This window comes from Pseudophryne corroboree, chromosome 5, assembly GCF_028390025.1.
Source record: "Pseudophryne corroboree isolate aPseCor3 chromosome 5, aPseCor3.hap2, whole genome shotgun sequence".
In the NCBI taxonomy this organism is placed as follows: domain Eukaryota; kingdom Metazoa; phylum Chordata; class Amphibia; order Anura; family Myobatrachidae; genus Pseudophryne; species Pseudophryne corroboree.
In genome coordinates this window covers 762,113,532-762,120,174 of record NC_086448.1, presented here as the reverse complement: position 1 = coordinate 762,120,174, position 6,643 = coordinate 762,113,532, and the positions used below count along the sequence as shown (strand labels likewise).

Genomic DNA, 6,643 nt, shown 5'->3' with positions numbered 1-6,643 from the left:
GGTTGATTCGTCACCGTCACCACTGGAGTCATCGCCTGTGTCTGGGTCTGTGTCGACCGACTGAGGCAAAGGGCGTTTCACAGCCCCTGACGGTGTTTGAGTCGCCTGGACAGGCACTAATTGATTGTCCGGCCGTCTCATGTCGTCAAACGACTGCTTTAGCGCGTTGACACTATCCCGTAGTTCCATAAATAAAGGCATCCATTCTGGTGTCGACCCCCTAGGAGGTGACATCCCCATATTTGGCAATTGCTCCGCCTCCACACCAATATCGTCCTCATACATGTCGACACACACGTACCGACACACAGCAGACACACAGGGAATGCTCCTAATGAAGACAGGACCCACTAGCCCTTTGGGGAGACAGAGGGAGAGTTTGCCAGCACACACCAAAAGCGCTATATATATATCAGGGATAGCCTTATAATAAGTGCTCCCCTATAGCTGCTTTGTTATATAAAAATATCGCCATAAATTTGCCCCCCACTCTGTTTTACCCTGTTTCTGTAGTGCAGTGCAGGGGAGAGACCTGGGAGCCGTCCTGACCAGCGGAGCTGTGAGAGGAAATGGCGCCGTGTGCTGAGGAGATAGGCCCCGCCCCTTTTCCGGCGGGCTCGTCTCCCGCTATTTTGAGAAATCAGGCAGGGGTTAAATATCTCCATATAGCCTCTAGGGCTATATGTGAGGTATTTTTAGCCTTTATAGGTACTCATTTTGCCTCCCAGGGCGCCCCCCTCCCAGCGCCCTGCACCCTCAGTGACTGCCGTGTGAAGTGTGCTGAGAGGAAAATGGCGCACAGCTGCAGTGCTGTGCGCTACCTTTAGAAGACTGCAGGAGTCTTCAGCCGCCGATTCTGGACCTCTTCTGTCTTCAGCATCTGCAAGGGGGCCGGCGGCGCGGCTCCGGTGACCATCCAGGCTGTACCTGTGATCGTCCCTCTGGAGCTTGATGTCCAGTAGCCAAGAAGCCAATCCATCCTGCACGCAGGTGAGTTGACTCCTTCTCCCCTCAGTCCCTCGCTGCAGTGATCCTGTTGCCAGCAGGAATCACTGTAACATAAAAAACCTAGCTAAACTTTCTCTAAGCAGCTCTTTAGGAGAGCCACCTAGATTGCACCCTTCTCGGCCGGGCACAAAAATCTAACTGGAGTCTGGAGGAGGGTCATAGGGGGAGGAGCCAGTGCACACCACCTGATCGGAAAAGCTTTACTTTTTGTGCCCTGTCTCCTGCGGAGCCGCTATTCCCCATGGTCCTTTCAGGAACCCCAGCATCCACTAGGACGATAGAGAAAGATGTTTTGGTGTGCTGAAATCACGGTTTCGGTGTCTGGATAAATCTGCTGGCCTTTTGTTGTATAGTCCCTCAAAGGTGACTAGGATTGTGTTCTGCTGCTGTTTTCTCCATAATCTGTGTTTGAATCAACATCTGGCACATGATGAGGGAGAAAGCAGTCAGCAAGCAGAGGAGTTAGAAACATCTGGTGACAGTGTGAGTACAGATGTAGGGAGGCAGGTAAGGCAAGAAGTGATTCAGCGGTATTTTACTGGTAAGTTTTTGTTGGATGTAATTAACCTTGACTAAACACTTTGCAATACATTTTTGTAAGTGTGATTGTGTGTTTTGTTACTTAATGTTTGTTGTTTATAGTGGTGTGTACATTGTAGTTAGTTTTTGATATAAATACATTGTAATTCATTACCCCAGAAAAACATACATACATAGCGTCTTCTACAATGTTTGACACGGACACTGGAAGTTGTGTGATTGAAAGAAGCAAATTTTTATTGTGTTACACAAAAGTTTTTTTATTTTTTTCGCTTGTGTGTGCTGGGTGCCGTGCTTTGTACTGGCACGTGTTCGGGAGGATCGACGAACAGGGGAGGTTACTGGCGTTTGGCTAGGGGTCGTAGTTCCTGAGCTGGAGCTCACTTGTTGTGCTGCCATCAAAGAGATGTTCTGGCTTAAATTATGGATGCTGGCATTCAGTTGGTTGTTGGTTGCAGTGTGGCTGGCCACAATCCTGGACAATGACTTATTCACAACCTGATTGTGTTGTATCAGTTGGATGAGTGTTTGCAGCTGGCGTTGTTGCTCATCAATGATGCGCGTCAAATGAGCCAGCATTTGATTGTTGTCGGCCCGAATTTGATCCATAGAAGTGGCTATTCGACCTACTTGGACAATCAGTCTGCCCGAGTTGCGACTAATGCGCGGCAGATGATGGGGCAGACTGGCAAGGTGTTGGGTGTGGGCGGTCAGGCAGGCATTGTTTTGGGTCTGTTGGGTTGTCCAACTGGACCAAAAGTCATCGGGTACTTGTTGCTGGGGTGGAGCTTGGAGCAGTTGTGGAGTAATGGAGGCTTGGGGGATATCCTGCGGCTGGGTTGGCTGGGTCGGGATAACGGGTGTTAGGTTTAGTGTGTAGGTGGCCTGTTGGTCTTGTTCCTGCTGGCCAACGTCGGGCATCAAGGTTGGTTCTGTATGGGGTGGGCAACATGCACTGTTTACTTTCCACATAATATATTTGGTTGGCCTAAACATTTCAAAATGAATTATACTGCATTCTTTTTGTTTTTGGAATTGTGTTTTTCTAAACGAGGAATATTTTGAGTCAAAACACATATATCCCATCACATGCGTGCACATAGACTAACTACCTCCCCTCCACAGCATTACAGTGTTCTGTCACCTCCCCTGTCCAGGATATAGACTGCTCACCTGGATGGTCCAGAGGAGCGGATCAAGTAAGCAGTCTACCTCCAGGACAGGGGAGGTGTGTGAACACTATAATGGTGTTCAGGGGGTGGTGGTGGTGGTTTGTTTTCGGTGAGTAATTTACTTTTTTTTTTCTGTGCACGTGTGTGTACTAAATTTATTACGATGGCTGTTCAATTTTAAATGTGATGTTGCCCATAGCAACCAATAAGATTTATAAAATTTATGCATTTGCACCTTCAAAAAGTTAATACGTGAAATCTGATTGGTTGTTATGGCAAACATGTAATCTCAACTACAACTCACATCATAGTAACTGTACTGTGTAGATTATTTTGTATGTGTTTATTGTAAGTTTTTACTCACCAGATAACTGAGGTGATCGAGGCTCATCACTTTGTGGACTAGCCAATAGTGCTTGTGGTGGCTGGGGTGAGACTGCGGAGATGCGCCGCCTGGGTGGGGAAGATGGAGCCGCAGATTCGGATTCAAGACGTCGTGTCTTACTTGGCCTCCTGGGTAAGTTAGCCGAGCCCTGTGATGGGCGCCTTAGAGGAGGTCGGCTTACAGAAGTACAACCTATGTGAATATATAAACATTAATATTTTGTACTTCTATGTGTTTGCAGAATATGTGACTACAGTGAATTCTTACCTGCAATCCCAGCATCCTCATCAGTTGGCTGGGGCCTGTCTGGGCGGCTGGTCTGGCGTACTGTTGAAAAAGTGTTAACAACATTATTACCATACTTGTAAAAAACATTGATAACTGCAAAACCTTAGTGTACTGTAACCATCTTGTACGTATTGTAAAGTAAACTAATTTCTGGTTAAGATCTTCGTGATTACTTAATTTGGTTTATCTATAAAAATAAACATGGTGTTGCACTAAATAAAACAGTAACATTGATGAATTGTGTGCAAGATATTGCAGAGTTTGATTACTTGCAACTTAAAACAATCTTTATTCTAAATAAAAATACTTTAAAAAAAACACACACAAATCATACCAAGCTGCTATTAGATACAACAGCTATGGGCAAGAAATATCTCATATTAAGTATTGGAACTACACATACCATACTGATTTTGCATTCAATAAAAAAAAAAAAAAACAGCCAAGGCATGATGGGAAATGCAGTTTAAAAACATAAATACACCTTAAGGATGCTCAGGCCTGCAATACATGACCAACACAATGTATGCATACTTAAAGAAAAAATCTAATTGTGCAGCATGATCATTTTTTAAATTAAACAATATATTTTTAAAAATTCCAACTCACCATCCTGCGTAGGGCGGTCCGAATCCCGGACATGAGTTGCAGACACCACTTCTGCAGGAATCAGTGCCCGTACAGGCTCCTCCCAGTCACGATAGGTTGCCCGGAAAGGGGGGCCACCCCCGGTTTGGCGGGCTGATTTAGCCTCCTTGGCCTTGACACGGCGCTTGATGTCGTAAAACCGCTTGCGACACGTGTCCTCAGTCCGCCTCACCACACCCTCACTATTAACTGCCACTATTACTTTCCCCCACAGGACAGATTTCCTGCGGGAGGACACCTTGGCAGCATCCTGGCCAAACAATTGCCGATGATGCCTCATCAGCTCCCGCACCAACGCCATGTTTTCAGCATAGCTGAACTTTACATTACGGCCAGTCTTGGTAGTGGTGCGTGGCTGCGGAGCCACAGCACCATCACTATCACTTGAAAACTGAGCAACAGGCACCCCCTCCTCCTCCTCCTCCCTCTCACTAACCCCCTCCACCTCACTCACCTCCTCCCTCTCACTCACCTCCTCCACCTCACTCACCTCCTCCACCTCACTCACCTCCTCCCTCTCACTCACCTCCTCCACCACACTGACCTCTGAGTCAGACATAATGAGGACAAACGACACAAAACACAGAAAAAATAAAACACAAAACACACTCCTCCACTACTACTACTACACACCACACAGCCAACACACACACACTCACTCACTCACTCACAAACAATGACAAAAGACTTGGAAAAAAATACAAGGACAAAAAAGTTTACAAACTCTGTAAAAACTAGACAACAAATATGACAAGACTACTTACACACACAGTACAGCACTCAACAATCACAAAACTCCTCTCCAAATCCACCAAAAAATCCACCAAACTCACCAACTCAAAATACACCTTCCTCTCTCCTCTCCACTAGCTAAACCCACGAAGTGCGGTGTGTTTGGGGCGGTTTTATAGTAATGTGCACAGACACTCCTCCATCACAAATACAACTAATCACGGACGCGTGATAAAAACGAAACTTAGGACTAAAAACGCAGCCGCGAAATTAAAATCACTGCCGTAACAGACATGTGACGCAGTCGTAAAAAAAAAACACAAATCACGGACGAAAAACATCAAAATCGGCCGAAAAAAAACCCCTCAAAATACGAATGACTTCGACATCGGACAACAGAAAAAAAAAAAATACGACAGCTTAGTAAATTAGTCGTAATCAATTCAAAAAGTTGCACAATTACACTTTCGATGTCAATCGCGATTGTACTTTGACCACAAACTGAAAATTACGAATGTTAGTAAATATACCCCCTAGTGTCAAAAGAATGCTATCCCTATCCAGGGTATCCATTTCAGATGATAAGTTATCTGCCCAATTTTCGATAGCACTACTCACCCACGCAGATGCAATGGCTAGTCTGAGTAGCGTAACCGTGGTGACATAAATGGATTTCAATGTATTTTCCTGCCTACGATCCGCAGGATCCTTTAGGGCTGCCGTGTCAGGGGACGGGAGAGCCACCTTTTTGGGACAGCCGTGACAGAGCTTTGTCCACAATGGGGGGTGACTCCCATTTTTCCCTATCCCCAGAGGGAAACGGATACGCAACTACAATCCTTTTGGGAATCTGAAACTTTTTGTCAGACCTTTCCCAAACCTTTTCACAAAGCGTGTTCAGTTCATGAGAGGGAGGAAATGTTACCTCAGGTTTCTTCCCTTTATACATACAGACCCTAGTATCAGGAACAGTAGGGTCCTCAGTGATATGTAATACATCTTTTATAGCCACAATCATGTACTGAATGCTCTTTGCCAGTTTTGGATCTAATCTGGCATCACTATAGTCGACACTTGAATCAGTGTCTCTGCCAGCTGGGCAAATGAACGTTTTTGTGACCCCGAGGGGGTCTGGACTTGAAACAACACATCCTCTACGGATTTCTTCCAAGCCTGGTTCTGAGACTTAGATTTATCCAATCTTTTATTTATCAGAGCCACATTTGCATTCAAAGCACTCAAAACATTCAGCCATTTGTGTCCCTAACAGTCTCCTCCGGGGAAGAGCACTCCGTCTCAGACATGCCGACACACGTGCACCCACCACACGCAGATACACTGGGCCTATAGGGGACAGACCCACAGTAAAGCCTGTCAGAGAGACACAGAGGGAGATATTGCCAGCTCACACCCCAGCGCCTAATCCCGGTCTGAAAACACTACAATGTCCCAGACGTGCAGCGCTTTTATAAGTTATATATAATGCACCAAAATCACTGTGCCCCCCCTCCCCCCCCGTTTTGCACCCTGTTACTTGTACAGCAGCGTGAGGAAGGACCAGCGTCTCTGCAGCCTTGTGTAGAGAAAATGGCGCCGGGCTGTGTGGGCTAAGCCACGCCCCCGTAATGGCGCACTTCAGACCCGCTTTTTTTTTTAAACTTTTTTATACTGGCGGGGGTCCGGACAGTGCCCTGGCACTTAGTCCGCTCTTGCTAGCTAGTTATTTGAGGCTAACATGCTTCCCAGGGCGCCCCCCGCTCGCCCTGCACCCTGTAGTGCTGCTGAGTGTGGGAGCATGGCGCGCAGCGCGGCTCAAAGCCGTCACTGAAGTCTTCTGATCTTCTACTCACCAGTCTTCTGACTTCTGGCT

General features: G+C 46.5%; 1 long non-coding RNA gene across 1 annotated transcript; it reads right to left on the bottom strand.

Annotated features, from left to right (window-relative positions):
- Positions 1-1,772: 1,772 nt before the first annotated feature.
- Positions 1,773-3,640, bottom strand: LOC134929422 (uncharacterized). Its single transcript, XR_010178556.1, has 3 exons — positions 3,373-3,640; positions 3,085-3,297; positions 1,773-2,480 (listed from the first exon to the last, which is right to left on the bottom strand). It is a non-coding gene; the product is annotated as an uncharacterized LOC134929422 (long non-coding RNA).
- Positions 3,641-6,643: the final 3,003 nt, after the last annotated feature.